The sequence below is a fragment of the Bos indicus genome, chromosome 7 (genome assembly GCF_029378745.1).
Source record: "Bos indicus isolate NIAB-ARS_2022 breed Sahiwal x Tharparkar chromosome 7, NIAB-ARS_B.indTharparkar_mat_pri_1.0, whole genome shotgun sequence".
NCBI classification, from domain to species: Eukaryota; Metazoa; Chordata; class Mammalia; order Artiodactyla; family Bovidae; genus Bos; species Bos indicus.
Window position 1 is genome coordinate 10,415,206 of NC_091766.1, and position 26,980 is coordinate 10,442,185.

At 38.6% G+C, this 26,980-nt stretch overlaps 1 protein-coding gene and 1 pseudogene across 1 annotated transcript in view; both read left to right on the top strand.

Moving 5' to 3' along the window:
* The window catches only part of LOC139184054 (adhesion G protein-coupled receptor E2-like), a 1,114,856-nt gene that overhangs the window by 925,056 nt on the left and 162,820 nt on the right, over positions 1 to 26,980 (top strand). The gene's annotated exons all lie outside the window — the stretch shown is intronic.
* Positions 8,986 to 9,954, top strand: LOC139183862 (olfactory receptor 7A17-like; annotated as a pseudogene).

Sequence of the window (26,980 nt, forward strand, 5' to 3'; positions counted from 1 at the left end):
TGAAATGTTTTAGGCTGTGTTTTTTCTTTTAGAGATTTTATTCCCATGTGCACATCACATGAGAATACATACTTGAAAAGGTCTGTACCCTGTAGCATCCATTTAGTTGGTAGATAAATATTAATTATCATTAAACATTATATAAAGGGACATAGGGAGAAGGCAATGGCACCCCACTCCAGTACTGTTGCCTGGAAAATCCCATGGATGGAGGAGCCTGGTAGGCTGCAGTCCATGGGGTCGCTAAGAGTCAGACACGAGTGAGTGACTTCACTTTCACTTTCCACTTTCATGCATTGGAGAAGGAAATGGCAACCCACTCCAATGTTCTTGCCTGGAGAATCCCATGGATGGAGAAGCCTGGTAGGCTGCAGTCCATGGGGTCGCACAGAGTCAGACATGACTGAAGCGACTTGGCAGGCAAAGGGACATAGGGCTTCCCAGGTGGCACTAGAGGTAAAGAACCCACCTACCAGTTCAGTAGACACAAGAGATGTGGGTTCAATCCCTGGAACAGGAAGATCCCATAGAGGAGAGTATGGCAACTCACTCTAGTATTCTTGTCTGGAGGATTCCATGGACAGATGAACTTGGTGGGCTACGGTCCTTTGGGTTGCAAAGAGTCAGACATGACTGAAGTGACTTAGCATGTATGCAAGGTAGTATAGTAGTCAATTTTTCGGTAGTAACAAGCAACTCCCTAAACATGGTGGCTTAAAATAACAGTTGTTTACCTATTATCATATTAAATGCATGGTGCAAAGTGTCTATGGCTCTGTCCATATTGTGCTAGGCTACCTGCATGTCTGGGAGCCATACCAGTGGACCAGCTCCTAGGTGGAAAATGCCCATTCTCATGATCGAGGGGAACAGTAATAGTAATAGAAAGGGTGGCCTCTTCCAAAGCCTCTTATAGCTTCTCCTTAGGCTCTGAGCATGTCATGTCAAGATTCACAAGTGGGGACATGTATTCCTCCCACTTGTACCTTCAAGGCACAAAGTAATAGATGGGAGGTACATTCCTTTTAAGAGAATAAGGGAGTAATGCAGTAATTTTAAAAAATAAAAATTCTACTCAAGGCAGAAACAAACACAAGTATTTCGTACTACTACTGACATCAATTGCTTATGAATTCTATGCTACAGACTTGCAACAAAGGAAAATAAAGAGAGTTGGAGAAATACGATGATTCACCAAGAAATGGAAGCTTTGCACATATTCTGAGTAAACTGAATAAACAGTAAAATAGCTTGAGAGAGTCTAAAAATTCTTCCTGAGATAATATGGAGCCAGCATGAGGGGGTCAGCATTTATGTCCCTGTGTAGAACAAGGCACAGAATGGTGAGCTCTCAAACACTCTCCTCCCTGTGTGGAATTCTGGGAGGAGATATGCCTTTAAAATCACAATTCAATCCACAACCAGAGTATTCCTGGACTCTCTTCTTATTTTAAGAGATTCTCTGGAGCCCCAATGATTTTAGTCAATTCTGAACTCAGACATAGTCATAACAGCTGTGATGAATTGAATATCTGTCTGTGCCAAGTAATTTCCTGTGATATCTAAAATATTATCAACTGAGACAATAACTGCTTAGGTGAAATCTACCCACTTATACAAAAGGATGCACAGGTCAAAATTATTATTTCATACCAAGAGTGAAATACCCAAGAGGCACGTGTAAAATTGTATATGCAGTAGTAGAATGACTGAGTTCAACATTTGACCACCTTACATCAGACCAAAGGTGGAAAGGAAGACTCTTAATAGAGAAGACCTAAAATACCTACACCTCACTCTGGACCACAGTACTGACATTCAGAATGTGGTCCACAGAGTAAGACTTACAACATAAACAACATCTGGGAATTTATTACAAATGTGGGATCTCTGGGCAGCCCTGTTGTTGTTTTTCAGTTGCTAGGTCATGTCCTACTCTATGCAACCTCGTGGACTGTAGCATGCCAGGCTCCTCTGTCCTCCACTATCTATGGGAGTTTGCTCAAATTCATGTCCATTGAGTCAATGATGCTATCTAGCCATCCCATCCTCTGCTGCTCCCTTCTCCAGTTGTCTTCAATCTTTCCCATCATCAGGGTCTTCTGCAATGAGTTGGCACTTCACATCAAGAGGCCAAAGTAGTAGAGCTTCAGCAACAGTCCTTCCAATGAATATTCAGGGCTGATTTTCTTTAGGATTAACTGGTTTGATCTCCTTGCAGTCCAAAGGACTCTCAAGAGTCTTCTCCAACACCCAAACTTGAAAGTATCAATTCTTTGGTGCTCAGGTTTCTTTATGGTCCAACTCTCATATACATACATGACTACTGGAAAGACAATAGCTTTGACTATATGGACCTTTGTTGGCAAAGTGATGTCTATGCTTTTTAATATGCTGTCCAGGTTTCGCATCGCTTTCCTTCCAAAGATCAACCATCTTTTAATTTTATGGCTGAAGTCACCATCCGCAGTGATTTTGGAACCCAAGAAAATAAAATCCATCACTGCTTCCACTTTTTCCCTTTTATTTCCCATGAAGTTATGAGACTGGATGCCATGATCTTTGTTTTTTGAATATTGAATTTCAAGCCAGCTTTTTCACTCTCCTCTTTCACACTCATCAAAAGGCTTTTTAGTTTCTCTTCAATTTCTTCCATTAAACTGACATCACCTGCATATCTGAGGTTGTTGATATTTCTCCCACCAATCTTGATTGTAGATTGTGTTCCATTCAGCCCAGCACTTCACATGATGTATTCAGGACCTAAAAGAAGCAGAAGATATTAAGAAGAGGTGGCAAGAATACACAGAAGAACTGTACAAAAAAGAGCTTCACGACCAAGATAATCACGACGATGTAATCACTCACCTAGAGCCAGACATCCTGGGATGTGAAGTGAAGTGGGTCTTAGAAAGCATCACTATGAACAAAGCTAGTGGAGGTGATGGAATTCCAGTGGAGCTATTTCAAATCCTGAAAGATGATGCTGTGAAAGAGCTGCCCTCAATATGCCAGCAAATTTGGAAAACTCAGCAGTGGCCACAGGACTGGAAAAGGGCAGTTTTCATTCAAATCCCAAAGAAAGGCAATGACAAAGAATGCTCAAACTACAGCACAATTGCATCATTTCACATGCTAGTAAAGTAATGCCCAAAATTCTCCAAGCCAGGCTTCAGCAATATGTGAACCGTGAACTTCCTGATGTTCAAGCTGGTTTTAGAAAAGGCAGAGGAACCAGAGATCAAATTGCCAACATCTGCTGGATCATGGAAAAAGCAAGAGAGTTCCAGAAAAACATCTATTTCTGCTTTATTGACTATGCCAAAACCTTTGACTGTGTGGATCACAATAAACTGTGGAAAATTCTGAAAGAGATGGGAATACCAGACCACCTGACCTGCCTCCTAAGAAACCTATATGCAGGTCAGGAAGCAACAGTTAGAACTGGACATGGAAAAACAGAGTGGTTCCAAATAGGAAAAGGAGTACATCAACACTGTATATTGTCATGCTGCTTATTTAACTTATATGCAGAGTACATCATGAGAAACGCTGGACTGGAAGAAGCACAAGCTGGAATCAAGATTTCAGGGAGAAATATCAATAACCTCAGATATGCAGATGGCCCCACCCTTATGGCAGAAAGTGAAGAGGACTAAAAAGCCTCTTGATGAAAGTGAAAGTGGAGAGTGAAAAAGTTGGCTTAAAGCTCAACAATCAGAAAACGAAGATCATGGCATCTGGTCCCATCACTTCATGGGAAATAGATGGGGAAACAGTGGGAACAGTGTCAGACTTTATTTTGGGGGGCTCCCAAATCACTGCAGATGGTGACTGCAGCCATGAAATTAAAAGACGCTTACTCCTTGGAAGGAAAGTTGTAACCAACCTAGATAGCATATTCAAAAGAAGAGACATTACTTTGCCAACAAAGGTCCGTCTAGTCAAGGCTATGGTTTTTCCAGTGGTCATGTATGGATGTGAGAGTTGGACTGTGAAGAAGGCTGAGCACTAAAGAACTGATGCTTTTGAACTGTGGTGTTGGAGAAGACTCTTGAGAGTCCCTTGGACTGCAGGGAGATCCAACCAGTCCATTCTGAAGGAGATCAGCCCTGGGATTTCTTTGGAAGGAATGATGCTAAAGCTGAAACTCCAGTACTTTGGCCACCTCATGCCAAGAGTTGACTCATTGGAAAAGAGTCTGATGCTGGGAGGGATTGGGGTCAGGAGGAGAAGGGGATGACAGAGGATGAGATGGCTGGATGGCATCACGGACTCGATGGACGTGAGTCTGAGTGAACTCCGGGAGCTGGTGATGGACATGGAGGCCTGGCGTGCTGCAATTCATGGGGTTGCAAAGAGTCCAACACGACTGAGTGACTGAACTGAACTCAACTGACTCAGCATAGAAGTTAAATAAGCAGGGTGACATTCTACAGCCTTGACATACTCTTTTTCCAATTTTGCACCAGTCAGTTGTTCCATGTCCAGTTCTGTTGCTTCTTGACCCACATTCAGGTTTCTCAGGAGACAAGTAAGGTGATCTGGTACTGCCATCCCTTTAAGAATTTTCCACAGGTTCTTGCTATCCACACAGTCAAGGGTTTCATTGTAGTCAATGAAGCAGGATTAGATTTTTTCTAGAACTCTCTTGCTTTCTCCATGATCCAAAGAATGTTTACAGTTTGATCTCTGGTTCCTCTACTTCTTTGAAACCCAGCTTGCACATTTGGAAATTCTCAGGTCAGGATCTGCTGAATCCTAGCTTGAATGATTTTGAGCATAATCTTACTAGCATATGAAATGAGCACAAGTGTATGGTAGTTAGAACTTGGCATTGCCCTTCTTTGGGGTTGTAATGAAAACTGACATTTTCTAGTCCTGTGACCACTGCTGAGTTTTCCAAATTTACTGACATATTGAGTGTAGCACTTTAAAAATCCTGCCAAATTTGAATCTTCATTTAAACAGGATACCCTAGTGATTCATGTTCGTATCTATGTTGGAAGAAGTGCTTGCTCAGAATAGTGTTTCTGAACTTCACTGCTGTTGACATTATGCTGGATAATTCTCTAGGGTGGGATCAGGTTTTACTTTGCAGACTGTTGAACTGCATCCCTGGCCTGAACCCACTGTCAGTGAATCGCACTTCCCCTGATATGACAATCAACAATTTATCCAGATATTGCCAAGTGTCTTCAGAAGATGAAATCATCTCTGATTGAGAAGCCTTAGCCTGGAGTGAGAGAACTATAAATATCTTGTGTTCTAATCAAAACACATACCTTACTCAGTTCATAAGTTTTGGGCCAATCACCCAAATTACAATCACTGCAAATTTAGAAGGAGGCTCATTATTGTACAATCCTCATAAGATGGACTATTGCAAAAAGTAAATGAAATAATATGTAAGATTCTAAGCTCAGCCTATGGTGTATTAAAAGATCTAAGTGGATATCTTATAATTATCAAATGTTTTATAAATAAAGGACTAAATATCAACTTTTCATATGCATTTAAAGCATGTATATCCTATTGATGTGTTAAAGGCATTATGAAGCCTAGGATTATTTTACCCATGGTTTTATAACAAAGGCACACACTTCTCTCACTTATTGAAGAAGCAGCAGTAATTTTATGGCGATATCAGGAGTTGTGTTCCCATCACAAGCCAGTGCTTCTGAGGGCCAAGCAACCTAGTCAAGACAGGTTCCTCAGACTTGGACATGGAAGAAAACTTTGACTGAGTGTTGTAAAAAGTTTCAATGTCAGACCTCTGGGAGAGAGCAGAATTCATGGAGTAACAATAAGAATCAGATACACCTGACTTCTAACCTGTTCACCTGGGAATGGCAAATCAGCACAGAAAATTTCCATTCTGTCTAGACAAGTTTCCCTGAGGAAATGATGTGTTCAAGGGTTGGAGTAACAATGGAAAATGTGCTGAAAATATTGAGGAGATACAGAAAACATAAGTAACTATAAATATCTCCTCTGCTGCAATGTCTGAGCAGTTCTGTCTTGAACTGGAGAAGGCATGGTTTTTCATTTAGATTCCCAAGTCTGGTTTTGGTTCACTGCTTCCTAATCATCTCTTGTTTAAAGACAGAACTTCAATCAACATCATCAACCATTCAGGGAAGAATTTGGACTTTAACACAGAGACCTTCCTCTCAGACTTCCCACCCAGGTGAGTCTAAGCAAGAAATAACCACTGAAGGAGAAAGTCACAAAGAATGAAACTCAACACTATTTATCTGGGGTCACCTGAAAACCTAAGCAACTGACCCAGAGCCAAGAGATCTCCATGTTTGCTTGTTTGCTTGATTAACTTATAACAAATGTATTTAACAACTTAAAAGGAAAGTATCTATGTTTTCAGAAATACAAGAATTACAGTTGATAATTAAGTTATATGAATGCAAATCTAGTTGGAAAAGACTCAAGAAGAAATGGGAGTCATAGTGATCAGTAAAATTTGAATGCTTCCAAGCACTTTTGCAGTTGATGGGAGTAGGAAATAAACTATTTGGTTAGAAGTTATTTGTAGTGAAGTGACAGTATTTTATTTACTTTTTAATTTTTAAGATGCAATATATTGGAGCATTCATAAGGAAGATCCAGATCAACGGCTGTAGTAACTACCTGGAAATACAGTTCTTGAGACACACATGTCACAGAGTCTTTACTCAGATTTGAGTGTTCACTTGTTTAAAAATTACATTTACCATACAAACAGGCATATAGTAAAGGGGTTAACTTCGCAATTTGTTCACTACCTATGGGCTCAATATATTTGGGGGCTTCAGCTATTTACTTTCCCTACTGTAAACTGTCCATGCAAATTGTTTCACATACTGGCTTCTGAGTGTTCTATTCTTTTTCTTTCTTTCTTTTTTTTTTCTACACCCCTTCTTTTATAATTTCTTTCACCTTTGGCTAAGAAAAGGCCAGGAAACTCACTCCAACAGGTGGAAGATAGGGAGCATGAAATATATTTTAAATACCTTGACAATTCTTGTTGCTGAAACTAGAGATACAGGCAGCTTCTCTGTCCCCACTCTTCCCCTCCCAACACAAGTGTGTCAGGCACCATTTCCATGGCTCCATTTTATGGTCATTCTAAACTGCAACCACTTCCCCTACTCCAGATTCCCTATATGAGTCTCTCTTTATTCTTGTTTTTATTGCGTTCTTTCAAACAAAGGGTTATCATTTTTAAAGGAAGTTAGCTATGTAACCCACTCCAGTGTTCTTGCCTGGAGAATCCCAGGGATGGGGGAGCCTGGTATGCTGCAGTCCATGGGGTTGCACAGAGTTGGACATGACTGAAGCGGCTTAGCAGCAGCAGTTATGCACCATTTAATTCTTGTATGTGTGTTTACTGCATTTGTTGGGTTGTATGACAGTGCATAAACTGGAAGTGGTCAAAACTATCAGTTGGTCATATTTTGGCCTCCCTCCCAAAGCTTTTCAAACATAGAAATTCTTTTGCCTCCTTAGTAATAATAAACCGTCATTTATGTGAACTGCCATCTTATCCACATGTTTTTATTTAGGGCTACTTTTTGCCTTTTATGAGTAGATCTGTTTTTAAAATGTCAATAATTTGTTGCCCTTTTGTGGAACACATGCTTTTGCATTCAACTAATTTATTGCTTATTTCTTTTTCATAAACATGTTTGAATCCATTTAAATGCATTTAGGGCTTCCCTGGTGGCACAGATGGTAAAGAATGTGCCTGCAATGTGGAAGACCTGTGTTTGATCTCTAGGTCAGGAAGATCCCCTGGAGAAGGGGATGGTTACCCAGAGTGCCACTATTTTTGCCACTGGAATTACATGGACAGAGAAGCCTGGCAAGCTACAGTACCTGGGGTAGCTAAGAGTCAGACATGATTGAGCAACTTGGAGCCTATTTTACAGAGTGAAGTAAGCCAGAAAGAAAAACACCAATACAGTATACTAATGCATATATATGGAATTTAGAAAGATGGTAATGACAACCCTGTATGGGAGACAGCAAAAGAGACACAGATGTATAGAACGGTCTTTTGGACTCTGTGGGAGAGGGAGTGGGGTATGATTTGGGAGAATGGCATTAAAACATGTATAATATCATATTAAAAAAAGGAAGAATTTACCTTATTTTTAGAGATTCTTCATTTACTTTTAAGAGTTAAATTGTATAATTCAGATAAATTTTGTGTTTATTTTTTGTATTTTAAGCACTTCATGTTTCTAAATCAATTTTCTTAGAATTTGAATCAGAACTAAAAAGTGTTTCATGGATAACATAAAAATGAAAAATTCTTCATTAAAATATTACAATTGAAATCTTTAAAAATCCTCCATTTTTGTTGTAGTTTCAATACTTTCCTTTATGAATTTTTAATTTATTTCTCTTGTCAATTTTTCTAGTAGGATGTTCTACATTGATCATATAAATATATCATTCCTTTCTTTTTGGTAAAATGCTTTTTGCTTCTTTACTCTTCTGGGTATCCAGGATTGAAAGGTTCCAGGACCAAGAAAGCTTATCTTTATTACAAACAATTAATACACCCTTTAAGTCTCTTTTTTATACCTGATTTTTTTAGCTTTACAGTGCCTGTCATTATCTGATAATCATTATAATTTCTTATTTGCTTCTATTCTTCCTCCATCATTGAACTGTACGAACTATTGTATATAGGCACTGTATACTCTTTATCCAGAAGTTAGTCTTCAATTTATACTACCAAATATATGACATAATTTCTCTTCAAAGTTTAGAATAAATGATTTTATGGGGAGAAGATTGAATGTGGGGTGAAGTATTCAGAGATTGCACATGGGATTACTTGAGGGAAATTTTTCATATTGAAATTATAGATATTAATATTAAATGCAAAATATGAACTGTAGAATTTCAACTATGTTTACAATGCTAATTTCTGAGAAAACTAGTCATGTTATTTTGTTTCTTGATAGTCACATTCACCACATGGAACCAGGGAATGATACAAAAATTTTGGAATTTCTTCTTCTGGGATTTTCAGAGGAACCAGAACTGCAGCCCCTCATATTTGGTCTGTTCCTCTTCATGTACCTGATCACTGTGTTTGGAAACCTGCTCATTATCCTGGCTGTCAGCTCAGACTCCCACCTCCACACCCCCATGTACTTCTTCCTCTCCAACCTGTCTTTTGTAGACATCTGTTTCACCTCCACAACCATCCCAAAGATGCTGCAGAACATAAGGACACAGAGCAAAGTACTAACCTATGAAGGCTGCATTACCCAGATGTATTTTTTCATACTCTTTGCAGTATTGGATGTGTTTCTTCTGGCTGTGATGGCCTAGGACCGATTTGTAGCCATCTGTCACCCCCGGCACTACATGGTCATCATGAACCCCCAGCTCTGTGGTCTGCTGGTTCTGGTGTCCTGGATGATGAGTGCCCTGAATTCCTTGTTACAAAGTGTAATGGTGTTGAGATTGTCCTTCTGTATGTACATGGAAATCCCCCACTTTTTCTGTGAAATTAATCAGTTGATTCAACTTGCCTGTTCTGACATGTTTCTTAATGAGATATTGATGTATTTTGCAGCTGCAATATTGGGTGGTGGTTCCCTCACTGGGATTCTTTGTTCATATTCCAAGATAGTTTCTTCAATACAAAGAATCTCATCAGCTCAGGGAAAGTATAAGGCATTTTTCACCTGTGCATCTCACCTCTCAGTTGTCTCTTTATTTTATTGTACGTGTTTAGGAGTGTACCTTAGCTCTGCTGCTACCCACAGCTCACATTCAAGTGCAATCGCCTCAGTGATGTACACAGTGGTCACACCCATGCTGAACCCCTTCATCTATAGTCTACGGAACAAAGACATAAAGAGGGCTCTGGAAAGAATCAATAGAAAGGCAGGTATAAAAGTGTTATCTGTTCTGGGACTGAAGAACTACCCATGATTGCAGGATTTAAATAAATGGAGCCAGAAATTGATATGTTTTAACCAGATTTTGGAAGGAGAACTTGTCCATTTATTTCCAGGAATTTCCTTTTATTTGAATTCAACTTATCTACACAATTTAAAGAACTCAATTTATTGAGCTTTATTATGAATAAAGTTTTGGAAATTTTTATAGAGGGTGCATGAATCTATAGAATGCTTTGGGTAGTATCAGCATTTCAATAATATTAAGTCTTCCAAGCCATAGACACCTTATATTTTTTCATCTATTTGTCTTCTTCAATTTTTCTCATCAATATCTTACAGGTTTTAGTGTAAGATATTAAGTGTACAGATTTTACTGTAAGATATTTTAGTCTTTCCTCTCATTGATTTTTATATCTACATGATCTATCTAACCCCTCTGAACAACAATTCTGAAAATTTAGAATGAGAGTTCTGATTGTATAGTCCTCATTGGATGGACTTTTTTAAAGAACAAATGGGACAATCAGACTTAGCTTTGGAGAAATCTTTGTCTCAGGACTATAAAAAGGTTCAGTGTTATAACTTTGGAATCCAGAAGAGTTCATGGAGTAGTAATAAGCATTGGATACACTTGACATCTAACTGGTCTCTTGGGAACAAATCAACCCAGAAAATTTCCATTCTGTCCAGATAAGTTCCCATGGGGGAAATGTGCTTGGGGTTGGAGTAACAGTGGAAAATGTACTAATGAGAAAATAGAGTGGATATGCAGAGCTGTAAATATCTCCACTGCTGCTAGGTCTAAGCATGTTCCACTTTGAGCTGGAGAAGTCATGGTTTGTGCATTTGGATTCCTGAGTCTGGCTCAGGGGTCCATACTTCGCTTCTTACTTCTTTCCTATCTGGGAACAGAGCTTCATTCTCCACCATCAACCACCTGGGGAAGTTTTGGACTTCCACCCAGAGTCTTCCATCTCAACCTTTCCATCCAGGTAAGTCTTAGAGCCCAGTAGACACTTCAGGAGAAAGCCACAGAGAATGAAATCCAAGAACATTTACCTGCAGTCACTTAGAAACCCAAATACCTGGAAAAAAGCCAACAGATCTCCCTGTTTATGTGCATGGTTGATTAAATGATTTCTAATCAATTTATTTAATATGTTCAAAGAAAACTGCCAATCAGATTCAGCAGTACATGATTATTAGTGATAATTAAGTGATAAGAATGAAAATATACTTGGATGAAATTCAAGAAGAAATTGGAAGCACAATGGTCTCAGTAAAATTTGAACATTTCCAGGGAGATTTAGGGTAGGAAAATAAACTATTACATAAAGAGGAGTTTGCAGTGAAATAATGACATTGTTTTAATTTAAAAAATTTTTAAGATGGTATATGAATTTGAGCAAATTCTGGGAGACAGTGAAAGTCAGGGAAGGCTGGTGTGCTGCAGTCCGTGGAGTCACAAAGATTCAAATCAACAGCATAACTATTACCTGGAAACTACAATTTTTGATACACATTTCACAAAATTTTCTCTTACATTGAGCATTCACTTGAAAAAAATTAAATTTAATATACAAACAGACAGATGGTAAAGAGCTTATCTTTGCAACTGTTTATTACCTGGGAGACTGGATATATTTGGAGGTTTATTGGCCACTTGCTTTATCACAAACTGTTTATGCATATTCTTTGCTTTATGCACTGGATTCAGATTGTTTTATTCTGTCCAGGTTTTTTTCTGTATCACTTCTTTTATAATAATATATTTCATCTCCAGCTCTGAGAGAAAATGCCTGGAATTACACTCCAACATGTGAATGAGGGGGAGAATGAGATGTATTTTAAATACCTTGACAAGCCTTCTATGCTGAAATAGATACCTGCAACTTCTCTCTCCCCACTCTTTCCCTCACACATAGGTGTTTCAGGTACCACTTCACCCCAAACTGCTCTAAGCTCCAACCACTTCCCCATTCTCTGTTTATTTTGGTTTTTTAATTGCATTTCTTTAAACAAAGATTTAAAAATTCTTTTAAAAAATTTTTACTCTTTGCAATCGAAATCATGTATGTAAATGTAATATATCTGTTGTTGGGTTGCATGAGAGCTTATAAGTTTGGGATGTTTAAATCTACCAATTGGTCGTATTTTATCCCCTCTCTCGCTGATTTTTTTTCAAATGTCAAAAGTTCTTATGCATCCATCAGTTCATTTCAGTTTAGTCGCTCAGTCGTGTCCAACTCTTTGTGACCCCATGGACTGCAGCATGCCAGGCTTCCCTGTCTATCACCAACTCCCAGAGCTTACTCAAACTCACGTCCATCGAATCAGTGATGCCATCTAACCATCTCATCCTCTGTTGTCCCCTTCTCCTCCTGCCTTCAGTCTTTCCCAGCATCAGGGTCTTTTCCAATGAGTCAGCTCTTCATATCAGGTGGCCAAAGTATTGGAGCTTCAGCTTCAGCATCAGTCCTTCCAATGAATATTCAGGACTGATTTCATTTATGATTGACTGGTTTGATTTTCTTGCAGTCCTTCTATGCATCCATAGAAGTAATAAACCACCTGTTATATGCATTACCATATAATCTCACATGTTTTTCGTTTCTGCCACCTTTTGCCTTTTGTGAGTAGTCTATTTTAAAAAGAGCAATTATTTGCTGCCTTCTTGTGGAATATGTGCTTTTGCATACAATTAAAGATTGCTTATATGTTTTTCATAAGCATATTTTAATCCATTTATGTTTGTGTAGGTTGGAATTAAAATTTTAGATACAACTTCCTGCACTATTTTTTGAATTGCATTTTCTATTCTCTTTTAAATTTTTACGCATATTATTATATTTAAAACCTGTGTTAATGGGACTATTACTACTTTATATTTTTCTTTCAGAAGTTCATTTTATTATATCATTCTATTTTGCTTAATATCTTTATTTTGAATCCAATATATTTAATCTGGTTTTGTTTCCCTTGGTTTTCTTTTTATTTTGAAAATTAAATTTTCTAAAATATTTGTTTCTATGTAAATGCACACCATTATGAAACCATTAGAGTGAACAAAGCAGGTGAGGTCTCTGCTTTGGATCTCATATTTCCATGGAGAAAGAAGAGTATAGTAAAAAATGCATGTATGACAAAAATGTCCTTAGGTATAAATCAAATGAGAAAAGAGCAAGTAAATTTTGTGGCATGGGTAGGATTTTATAGGGTATATTGTAGGGAGATCTTTGCATCTGGGACAAGAATCAGAAACAGAAGTGAAATGTGACCAATGGTTTTAGCAAAAAGAGATCTAAACTCAAAGTCCAAGAATGACAATGATACCACATAAGAAAACTGAGAGACGTGACATCCTCATCCACTATCTTATTACCTCATTCTTTGAAATGTATGAACATATGTGTAGTCAAATACACAGAAATAAATACAGAATAAAAATTCAGTCAAGGTTCTAATGTGAATGCCATAATGAGGCGAGTGGAGTTATAAAAGTGCAGTCAGCATGTGGTCCCTGGAGTCTGACTTCCGCACCCACGGTGCTGCCTGTTCTCTCTGCAACCGAACTCTTCCCTTGAGCTCTATTCACATTGCTTCTCACCCTTTTAAGGACTAGCCTCTCTTGTAAGTATTCTTGCATTAACTGCAATGGATAAGAAGCTTTTCAGAATGTGTCCCAGAGTAAAACACACCTTTTCCATGTGATCCAGCTTGTGTGCACAGGCAACCAAGGAATACACCTGTGCATGGGGCTTCCCAGGTGGCACTAGTGGTAAAGAACCTACCTGCCAGTGCGGGAGACAGAAGAGATATGTGTTTGATCCTGAGTTGGAAAGATCCCCTGGAGGAGGGCATGGCAATTCACTCCAGTATTCTTGCCTGGAGAATTCCATGGACAGAGGAGCCTGGGGCGCTACAGTCCATAGGGTCCCAAAGAGTCAAACACAACTGAAGTGACTTAGCACACATGCACCCATGTGTATGCACATACACACACAAGAACAGCTGGACAAAAAGAATAAACTCCTTACATGTATTAATACAATGCACTCTATCCTTCTGTGTTTAATTTGTTATATCCTATTTTATTTTTTACAAACTATAGTCTAATAGTCTAATAAATCTGAGACTCAGAATATGGAAAACATTCTTCCAGCATGCCTCCCATACCTACATTAGCATTTACCTGCTTCTTTTTCTTCCCTAATCATCGACAGTTTCTGAGGGAACATATTCTTTTATTGCTTTATGCAATATATAATTTATTTATTCAGCTATTTTTCCCAACTAAACTAAGTCTGGGGGGTTGTGGAGTATGTATGATATTGATACATGCCTCAAGGCACTCACAGTCTAGATGAAAATGTTCAATTAATAAAAATCACACAATGATAACCTTTTATCTAAATTATCACTACATAAACTGTCCTTTTTCTGTGGGAATAATTTTAAAGTTCATGTAGGAGATGTCCAAAACTCCGTCTCTAAAACAGGAGATGGAGTTTTCAATACAGAGATAAGTTAAAAAAATTCCATATAGACCAGTGATTGACTCTCCAAGCAGAGGGAACAGGTGCATATATGCTCTGAAACTCGAGCCTGTGGCATCTAGTGAATCTGTGGCTCAAGTTCAAGATTCATGAGATTAAGGTGAGTAAGGGCAGCACAAGTGTAAAGTTGGTGGTTCATTCAGGGATAGTCAAGGCTGGGGTTTGAAGTTGTGGAATTTGTGGTCCATTCCTTATTGGGGAGTCACTAGTGAGAGTTAAGTCAGGGAGTTGGACAGTCAGCTTTGTAATATAGAAAGACTTCTTTAGCTTAATGTGAATATTGGATAGAGGGCCCTGTACCAGACTGTGATAGATGGGAAAGATGATGAAAAACTGAAATAAGGCTGGGTATTGGGGACTAAGATGTGGGAAAGCAATGGAAAGATTTGAGAGGAAAAAGAGAAAAATCAGCCGAATCTCATCACCAGAGGTGATGTAAATCATTCATTTACTACCAGGAAGGAACTATTCTAAACGTTTTGCATATATGGACTAAGTCTGTCAAATATCTAATTGTGAGTACTGCTATCCCAATAATTTGAGTAATAATATTAACATTTAGAAGGTTCCAGTGGCTCTCCATGTTCAAACAGCAAATATGTGCAGATCCAAAATGTAAATCTAGAATTTCAAACTACAAAAGTTTTACAGCTGATATCACTTACGAATTCTTTTACCAAATCATTCTTTAAATCTTCCACTTTTGTTGAACTTTATTTCACTTTGTGAATTGTGGGTTTATTTGCTTTGCTCATTTTCCTGATGGGAAATCTGTCAGATATTTGATAACATAAATACATCCTTTTTTTCTTTTTTAGATAAAATGCTTTTTTGCTGCTTTGTTATTCTGGGTAACAGGGATAGAACAGGGGCTGGAATGTCACCAAAACTAAGGAAGCTTTATACTCAACACAAACTCTACAGATTACCTAAATTTATTAGAACTTTTTCCCCCTTACATGTCCTTTTCTCCCCCTCTCAGTTTTTTGAAGTGATATTTTTTTTTTCTTTGAATACTGGACATAAAATGGTCACATTAAAAAGGAGGCCCACCCATATTCACAGGTCCATGGGAGACTTAGCGACTGGAATTTAGGTACTGTTGCTACAATTTTGCAGGAAAGATAATCATTGACATGGACAAAATATTGACAGCTTGCGTTGTGTCATTGTTTTCCTAATTATTGCGGCTGAGAGTGTACTGGTAGTAGCATCACTCCAGTAGGGGTGTGTGTGTGTGTGTGTGTGTGTGTGTGTGTGTGTGTGTGCCCAAGCGTACATGTTGTGGAGCATGAACAGTTCCCAAGGCAGAAAAGGGATACCTGAGCCCATGTATGCATACGTGTGTACTAAGCTGCTTCAGTCATGTCCTACTCTTTGTGACCCTATGAGCTGTAGCCTGCCAGGCTCCTCTGTCTATGGGATTCTCCAGGTAAGAATATTGGCGTGGGTTGCCATTCCCTTCTCCAGGGAATCTTCCTGATCCAGGGATTGAACCCGTGCCTCTTATGTCTCCTCCATTGACAGATGGATTCTTTACCACTGGCGCCACTTGGGAAGCCCGAGTCCCTGTATAAGGATCTTTGGTATGAGGTCCTTATAATATAAACCGATATATAAAAATAAATTATAAAAAAAGAAAATAAAATAATGAGGAAGGGATTGATTTCTAATCACTGGATCTCTTGGAAATAAAATTAATAAAATGCAGGTAAAAATATGGTGAACTAAGTTCCCTGTGACTTGAAGTCTCAGCTGTAGCAGAAGGACACCTCGTTCCTCCAAATTCTCTGACACTAGCATCACTCTCCATCTTGCACATCCCCCTAGATACAGTGGCTTACTTTTTAACCTTGACTTTCTGAAACAACTACTTTTCAGGTCCTTTGCCTTGGCTTTTCACTCTGACCAGCACACACTTCAACCAGATAACTTCGTGTCTCCCACCCTCTTTTCCATGAGGTCTCCAATCAAATATTTTCCACTCTAACTCAATGACTGAGTAAAAAATAATATACCTTTAACCATTTTGTTACAACTGATTTCTTTTTGTTCATTTCATCTGTCACCATCTGAAAATTTGTAAGATTTTTTTTCTTTATATTTTTTCTCCATTATTGAAGAACTGTAGAGACTACTGTACTTTTTGCCTAGACATTGGTCAGACCTCAATTGACATTCCTCAAATGTGTCACAGTAACTTTTTTTTAAAATTTTAATTAGAGGCTAATTACTTTACAATATTGTATTGGTTTTGCCATACATCAGCATGAATCCACCACGGGTGTACACATGTTCCCAACCCTGAACCCCCCTTCCACCTCCCTCCCCATATCATCCCTCTGGGTCATCCCAGTGCACCAGCCCCAAGCATCCTGTAACTTCTTATTAAAAGTGTAGAACACCTGACCACCTGGACAAAAGGCTGGGTGCACAATAAGAAGGCACAAGAGCATGCCTTGAAGGGAAAAGTTCCATACCAAATTATGGATACTGACTTCTAATGCAAAGTATATATTGTAGAATTCAATTAGGTTTCCAATCACAATTTTTGAGAAATTTAGTCATGTTAACTTTTTTTTTTTTTTTTCCTGGTAGCCATCTCCACCACATGGAACCAGTGAATGATACACAAATTTCAGAATTTCTTCTTCTGGGATTATCAAATGAACCAGAACTGCAGCCCCTCATATTTGGGCTTTTCCTCTCCATGTACCTGACCACTGTGTTTGGAAACCTACTCATCATCCTGGCTGTCAGCTCAGATCCCCATCTTCACACCCCCATGTACTTCTTCCTCTCAACCTGTCCTTTGTAGACATCTGTTTCATCTCCACCACCATCCCAAAGATGCTGAATAATATACAGACACAGAGCAAAGTTATAACTTATGAAGGCTGCATCACCCAGATATACTTCTTCCTATTCTTTGCTGCACTTGAAAACTTCCTCCTGACTGTGATGGCCTAAGATAGCTTCATGGCCATCTGTCAGCCTCTCCACTACATGGTCATCATGAATCCCCGGCTCTGTGGACTGCTGGTGCTGGTGTCCTGGGTGATGAGTGCCCTGAATTTCTTAAGCCAAAGCTTAATGATGTTGTGGCTATCCTCTGTACAGATGTGTAAATCCCCCATTTTTTCTGTGAAATTAATCAAGTGGTTCAATTTGCCTGCTCAGACACATTTCTGAACAACATGGTGATGTATTTTGCAGCGGGGATGTTGGGTGGTGCTTCCCTCACTGGTATTCTTTACTCATACTCTAAGATAGTTTCCTCCATACGAGGAATGTCATCAGCCCATGGGAAGTATAAAGCATTTTCTACCTGTGCATCTCATCTCTCAATTGTTTCCTTATTTTATTGTACTATCTTAGGAGTGTACCTTAGCTCCACAGGTACCTACAGCTCACACTCAAGTGCAATCGCCTCAGTGATGTACACAGTGGTCACACCCATGCTGAACCCCTTCATCTACAGTCTCAGAAATAAAGACATAAAGAGGGCTTTGAAAAGAATCACTGGAATGTCAGTTATATAAGGTCCAATTGTCCTGGAGCTGAAGAAATACTCATGATTGTAGGGCTCAAAACCTCAGAAGCAGAAGGTGCTATTCTTCCTGTTTTTTAATTTATTTGAGTGAAGTATAGTTGATTTACAATGTAATATCATTTTTTCTACTGTACAGCAAAGTGATTGTTTTACACACACACACACACACACACACACACACACATATATATATACACACACATACGTATACACACACATTATTTTTCATATTCTTTTGCATCATGGTTTTGTCACAGGTTATTGAATATATATATATATATATATATATATATATATATATATATATATATTCCATGTCTTGGCTATTGTAAATAGTGCTGCAATGACTGTTGGGTTGCATATATCTTTTCAAACTACATTATTCCTTGAATATATGCCTAGAAGTAGAATTGCTGGATCATATGCCAATTCTATTTTTACTGTTTTGAGGACCCTCCATACTGTTTTCCATAGTGACTCCAATAATTTACATGCCCATCAACAGTGCAGGAGGGTTCCCTTTTGTCCACACCCTCTCCAGTATTTTTTTCCAGTACTTTTTATTGGTAGACTTTTTAATGATGCCCATTCTGTCAGTGTAAAGTGGTACCTCACTGTTTTGATTGTTGAAGTAGAACTTTCTCCTTCTATTTATTTACTTGAATGCCCATTTCTTTGAATTCAACTCCTCTACACAATTTGTCATTCACTTTATTAAGCTTCTACTCTGTATGTTATATAGACATTTTCCCCTTTGTCCATATTCACACATGCCCAAAGTTTTTCCCCAGTTTAAATCAGAAATGTTTGAAAATTTCCCATTATCTTACATGGGACAACTTTGGTTTCTTAAAAATAATTTCTTCTCAAAGACTTGTTTCAGTGGACTTGTGGATACAGTGCAAGAGGGAGGGTGTGGGATGAATCAAGAAAACAGCATCAACATATACACGCTATTGTGTGTAAAATAGATAGTTGATGAGAAGTTGCTATATAACATAGGGAGTCCAGCCTAGCACTTTGTGATGACCTAGAGGAGTGGGATTGGGGGAGGGAGGGAGACTGCAGAGAGATGGGACACAATAACTGCAGATTTAAAGTACACAATTTGATGAATTATAAGAGTTATAAAAAATACTAAGAGAATGTGCTGCATATTTCCATTTGCACATAATAATACAGTGCACATCTATTTAAGTGCTTTGCATGTAATTGTGAAAACTTTAAGCTCCCTGGGGCTCAATTTCTTTATTTCTCAAGTTAATGTGGAAAACTAAATACAACTTCATACGGATGCTGTAAGAAATAAATAAAATGTGTGGAAGTTCATATTTTGTGCAAATAAAATAGTTTTGTGTTTATATGAGTGTGTTTCACACAGTTTTCCTTGAAACTGGCATAATCATAAACACACATGTACACATAAAAACACAATTAGGATTCCATCTTTTATGGTAATAGGAAACTTGACAGAATGTTGGAAAGGATAGATATGAAAATAATGAATATCTGAATTACCAAGAAGCATAAAGATGTAGAAATATAAGCACAAAAATTTAAAATCAAATGGGTAACTTCATTTTCACAATAGATTACTTATCCTATCTTAAAGTTATGAAGACATCATAGTCAGGCAGAATTAATATTTATGCAATAAAGAATTCACTAATAGCACAGAATACCTTTAATTTGATTTCAATTTTTTTCTACTTAATGTGGATTTTCAACATAAAATGCCCTTACCCAAGGTAAGCCAATGAAGAGGCTTAAAGTTAATTTGAGCAAGTAAATTTTATTGAAAAAATGTCTATATTATGAGAAATAAGATTGAAGCTGGAGGAATCAAGCTTCCTGACTTCAGGTTATTCTACAAAGCTACAGTCATCAAGACACTGTGGTATTGGCTCAAAAAATAGTCAAAACACTCTCTGACATACATCACAGAGGGATCCTCTATGACCCCCCTCCCAGAATGTTGGAAATAAAAGCAAAAATAAACAAATGGGACCTAATTAACCTTAAAAGCTTCTGCACATCAAAGGAAACTATTAACAAGGTGCAAAGATAGCCTTCAGAATGGGAGAAAATAATAGCAAATGAAGCAACGGACAAACAACTAATCTCAAAAATATACAAACAATTCTTACAGCTCAATTCCAGAAAAATAAATGACCCAATCAAAAAATGGGCCAAGGAACTAAATAGACATTTCTCCAAAGAAGACATACAGATGGCTAACAAACACATGAAAAGATGCTCAACATCACTCATTATCAGAGAAATGCAAATCAAAACCACTATGAGGTACCATTTCACGCCAGTCAGAATGGCTGCGATCCAAAAGTCTACAAATAATAAATGCTGGAGAGGGTGTGGAGAAAAGGGAACCCTCTTACACTGTTGGTGGGAATGCAAACTAGTACAGCCACTATGGAGAGCAGTGTGGAGATTCCTTAAAAAACTGGAAATAGAACTGCCTTATGATCCAGCAATCCCACTGCTGGGCATACACACTGAGGAAACCAGAAGGGAAAGAGACATGTGTACCCCCAATGTTCATCGCAGCATGGTTTATAATAGCCAGGACATGGAAGCAACCTAGATGTCCATCATCAGATGAATGGATAAGAAAGCTGTGGTACATATACACAATGGAGTATTACTCAGCCATTAAAAAGAATACATTTGAATCAGTTCTAATGAGGTGGATGAAACTGGAGCCTATTATACAGAGTGAAGTAAGCCAGAAGGAAAAACACCAATACAGTATACTAACGCATATACATGGAATTTAGAAAGATGGTAACAATAACCCTGTGTACGAGACAGCAAAAGAGACACTGATGTATAGAACAGTCTTATGGACTCTGTGGGAGAGGGAGAGGGTGGAAAGATTTGGGAGAATGGCATTGAAACATGTAAAATATCATGTAAGAAACGAGTTGCCAATCCAGGTTCGATGCACGATACTGGATGCTTGGGGCTAGTGCACTGGGACGACCCAGAGGGATGGTATGGGGAGGGAGGAGGGAGGAGGGTTCAGGGTGGGGAACGCATGCATACCTGTGGCAGATTCATTTTGATATTTGGCAAAACTAATACAATTATGTAAAGTTTAAAAATAAAATAAAATTTTAAAAAAAGATAAAAAAAAAAGAAATATAGACCAATGGAACAAGATAGAAAGCCCATAGATAAACCCAGGCACCTATGGGTACCTTATTTTTGACAAAGGAGGCAAGAATACACAATGGGGCAAAGATATCCTCTTCAATAAATGGTGCTGGAAAAACTGGACAACTATATGTAAAAGAATGAAATTAGAACAATTCCTAACACCATACACAAAAATAAACTCAAAATGGATTAAATACCTAAATTTAAGACAAGAAACTATAAAACCCTTAGAGGAAAACATAGGCAGAACACTCAATGACATAAATCAAAGCAAGATCCTCTATGACCCACCTCTTAGAGTAACAGAAATAAAAACAAAAGTAAACAAGTGGGATTAAACTTAAAAGCTTTTGCATAGCAAAGGAAACTATAAGCAAAGTGAAAAGGAAACCCTCAGAATGGGAGAGAATAACAGCAAATGAAACAACTGACAAAAGATTAATTTCAAAAATATACAAGCAGCTCATACAACTCAGTATCAGAAAAACAAACCCAATCAAAAAGTGGGAAAAAGACATAAACATTTCTCCAAAAAAGACATTCGGATGGCTAACAAACATATGAAAAGATGCTCAACATCACTCATTATTAGAAAAATGAAAATCAAAACAACAATCACCTCACACTGGTCAGAATGGCCCTCATCAAAAATTCTACAAACAATAAATGCTGGAGAGGATGTAGAGAAAAGGGAATGCTCTTGCACTGTTGGTGGGAATGTAAATTGATACAGTCACTATGGAAGACAGTATGGAGATTCCTTAAAAATCCAGGAATAAAACCACCATATGACCCAGTAATTCTACTCCTAGACATATACCCTGAGGAAACCAAAATTGAAAGAAACACATGTTTCCCATTGCTCACTGCAGCACTATTTACAATAGCCAGAACATGGAAGCAATCTAGATGTCCATCAACCGATGAATGGATAAAGAAGTTGTGTTATATATATACACAATGGAATACTACTCAGGCATAAATAGGAACATATTTGAGTCCGTTCTAATGAGTTGGATGAACCTAGAACCTATTATGCAGATTTAAGTGAGTCAGAAAGAGAAAGATAAATACTATATTCTAACACATATATACAGAATATAGGAAAATGGCACTGAAGAATTTATTTACAGGGCAGCAGTGGAGAAACAGGCATAGAGAATAGTCTTATGGAAATGTGGTGGGAGGAGCAAAGGGTGAGATGTATGGAAAAAGTAACATGGAAACTTACATTACCATATAAAAAAAGTCTATATTATGTTCCTACTGCTATTATAAAATACTCCAACTTTAGTTGCTTAAAGTAAACAAATACATAGTCTTACAGTTCTAGATATCAGAAGTTTGAAATGAGTCTTATTGGGCTAATATTAAATTTTGGGGGAGGTGGTTCAAGATGGTAGCATAGGTAGATTCTAAACTCACCACGACCCATGAACACACCAAATAGATGTGGATCAATTTCTTCTGAAAAAAACCCAAAACCTAGGTGAATATTTCCTCCATAGCAAAGACTTATAAGGTCACATAAAAATGGCAGAAGAAGCAGAGATGTGGTCTCTTCAAATATCCCACTCTTGGTGTTGGTAACCCACCAGTGGGCAGGATCTCACATTTTCACTAAGGAAAATGGGTTTGTACCTTATATCATGTACAGGAACCTTTCGGATCTACACCAGAGAGATAAGTCGCCAAAGTGCATGGATCTAAACACAAATGGGGCTGCTGTCCAGGAGACCCTAAAGTCGGTAGGGAAGGGAAAGTCTGCTCTGAAAGAGCTTCTGCACATTCACTGATCCCAGGACCCAGCACAAAAGCAGCAGTTTGAAAAGCACCTGCTGCATGCATGATAAGTGGCTTCAGTCGCATCCAACTCTTTGCTACCCTATGGACTGTAGCCCGCCAGATTCCTTTGTGCATGGAATTCTCCAGGCAACGATGCTGGAGTGGGTTGCCATGCCCTCCTCCAAGGGATCTTCCTGAACTGGGGATCGAATCTCTTATGTCTCCTGCACTGACAGGCGGGTTCTTTACTAGCACCACCTGAAAAGCACCCAGAAGGTGTATAAAGGAGATTCATTAGTTAATTAAAGCATCTGCTGGAGGTGCAGGGGCTTGAAACATTCTCTGGGAATAGAGGCACTGGCACACTTCATGTGTGCGCTCTCAATCCATCGTGCTAGCTCATCACTGGCAGGTGCCGCTATTGCACTCCCTCTACCTTACTAGCTAGTGCCCATGGAATGCCCTATCTTCATGTTTTTCCTTCACCTTGTGAAGCCAGCAGGTTTTCCTGGAATTTGCACTTTCTTTGCCACACTAAAACCAGAGAGCTTGTCCCAACACTCTCCCATGCCCATTCTATGGTCAGTGGGTTTGCCTCACCCATGTGTCTCCCACAGCCACACTGCCTTTGGAGGGCTCATTAGCCCATGGATACCCACATACCTGCTGCAACCAGTGGGCTTAACCTGGCTTCAGGCACTCCTGAAGCCCTGCTAAAGCCAGAAGTCTTGCCCTGCACCATGATCTTCCTAGGCCCTGATATAGGTAAGGCTTCCCCTGGTCCAGGCTCCTTTGAGAGCCTCACTGAAACCAGAGAGTTGGCCGCACTCACGTGCTCATCCATGACCCTGCTTCAGGTCAACTTGCCCTATGCTCCTGTCCCTCCACCTACAGCTGGTGAGATTCTGCCAGACCTAGACACCCCTGTAGTCCAACTGCACACTGCTGGCATACACACTACACACAGGAGATGCCATTTGAACACCTGGCATTATCCACAGGTAGCCTGTGTTTAAGGGTCCTAAATCCTCACTCAGTCATGTCCTACTCTTTGCCACCCCATGGACTGTAGCCTGCCAGGCTGCTCTGTCCATGGGATTCTCCAGGCAAGAATACTTGAGTGGGTAGCCATTCCCTTCTCCAGGGATCTTCCTGACCCAGGAATCAAATTCACGTCTCCTGCATTGGCAGGAAGATTTTTTACCTTCTGAGCCACGGGAGAAGCTCAATCACAACTAACTTTTATCTTAAATTAACTGTTTAGCAGCCCTGGTAAATCTGAAATATGAATCTTCCCTTGTGACAAAAAGTTACCTGGGATTGAGATGTGGAAATATTTTGGAGGTCCTTATTCTGCCTACTACAAAATCTTTTTCAAAAGTGTATCATTTTGTGTCATTCAGGAACCATTATATAAAAGAAACCAACAGAATTTACCACAGCCTCTGGAATTAGTGAATAAGTTATTCCTTCAAAATTATACGCAAAGTCAGTTTTTGGTGCAGAAGAACTAAAACTGTCTACAACTGACTGCATTACAGGCTTACAGTCTTTCTACTCAAAGAGTGATCCACAGACCAGGACCACCAGCATCAAAATCATCCAGGAGCTTGCTAGATATTCAGAGTCTCTGGGCACACCAGGACCTGCTGAATCAGATTCTGCATTTATAGTAGGATTGTCGTTGACTCCCAAATAGATTGAAGTTAAAGAAGAGCTTTCTGGAGTAAATTTTTCAACCTTTTACTGTTGACATTTGGGGCAGGATGATGCTATTCTGGGGGTTCTTTCCCATGGACTTCAGATATTTAGCAGCATCATTTCAGACATCATCGTACATCCTAGGGGGAAAATCCTTTCTGGTTGAGAACCACTAGCCTAGAGTTTGAAAGATAGAAGCATCCTGACATGTTTATAGTCAAGGCATATCACATACTCAGATATTAACTTTGGCCAGATCACTAAACTCCTCCAAGCCTCCTTTCTGCAGTTGATAATGGAATTCTTAATGTACGTCCTCATAGATAAAACATTTATAAATATTAAACATATATAAAACATTTATAAATATTAAATCAAAAAATCTGTAAAGCTAAGGCTTTAGTAAAAAAAGAAAAAAATCTCAATATATTTCAGATCACTAGCAAGTATTTTATGAAAGTGAAAATGTTAGTCACTCAGTCGTGTCCAGCTTTATGTGACTCCATGGACTGTGGTCCATGACGCTCTCCTCCCCATGGAATTTTTCAGGCAAGAATACTGGACTGGGTTGTCATTCCCTTCTCCAGGGGATCTTCCCAACCCAGAGATAGAACCAGGGTCTCCCATATTGCAGGCTGATTCTTTACCATCTGAGCCATCAAATATTTTATAATGTAGAATTAAATGATAGCTCAAAACTAGAGATGTAAGTATGAAATTCCTAACTGATACAGAAAAAGTGTTATGAAGACAATGTATGCAGAGCCCATGTTTTATTATCAAAAGAATTCAGTATCCCCCCTCTACACACACACACACACCCCTTGCTGAAAGTGTGGAAATTTTCTGGAGATTCAGGAGGTAAGTCCCCACCACAAGACAGTGCTTTGAAGATACAAGAGACCTAATCCAGATGGGTTCTTCAGTCTTACACATGGAGAAAACTTGAGACAAGGAACTGGGAGATTTAGAAATCTCAAAAGGAGGCAATTTCATGGAGAAGGAGTGAAAAAAGGAAAACAAAATTGGATTCTCATGACTTCTACCATGGTCTCTTGTGAATAGAGGATCATTAAGAAAAATTTCCTTCCTTCCAGAACAGTTTTCCACAAGGGAAATGTGTGTTTAAAGGTTGAAATAACTAGAGAGTAATGAGTAGATATAGGACATAATAAATATCTCCACTCTATAGCCTCTTGGTGTTTATAAACTTGGACCAGAAGGGACCTTTCTTTTCCTTTTTTGTTTGGAGTCCTAATTTCAGGCTGAGGGGCTGTAGCTTCACTCCTTCCTACTGTCTTGTCTGGGGAGAGAACCTCGGTCTCCATCATCTACCCTCCAGGGAAAAATTCAGACTCCCTGTTGGAGAATGACCTCTCAGAGTTAACATCCAGGTGAGTCCAACAACCCAGGTTACAGTGCATTAGAAGGTCAGAGACAAAGGAAGCCAATTCAACTCAGCCCAGAGAAAAGCAAAAAGCTGTGTCTCTTTGCTTGATTAATTAATTAATGTATCTATTTTGATTGTTACATAATATTTCACAATGTGACTGTGATACTTATACTTCTGATGTCTTTCATATTCTTTACCATTAAATTGCTACTATGTCAATGCTAGAAAAAATATGTTGAGATTGTTAAATTTGAATCATGGTTCCTATAAAAGACAATCCCTCCAGCCTGCTCAGGGGACACACTGAGCAATGTCCAGGGACATTTTTGTCATGCTGGAGAGAGGTGGGTGGACACCCTGGATACTGTAAACATCCTTCAATGCAGAGGACAGAGCACATAAAAAAGAATGATCTGGCCTAGAAAATTCACAGTGCTGAGACTGAGAATCCTGGGACAAGAATATCTATATTTGTAATATTTATTGATATCTTCAGGTTGTTTTTCAATCTTGTAATCCTTTGTGTTTCTACCAGCAAAACTAGAATACTGCTTTTGCTGCCAGTTGAAAAGTTCCAACCTCAATCACCATGACAGTTCTTTTTACCAGGCTGATGAGTGTAAGACATTTCTTGTTTTCTTAAACTACTGCATGGTTTCAGCAAAATTTACATATATTGCATATCATTATTGTTTGCTTGTTATTACTGTGTGCCCATATATTACTTTCCCATTTTTCTATTACTTTCAGCATTCCAAATGATCTCTACTGATAATTCTTGCTCAGTGGAATTTTGGAGGGAATATACCTCTTCATTTTTTTTTTTTTTTTTTTGATGATGCCTGATATAGGGGACCAATTTCATATTCTTCCAGATAGATAGACATTTACT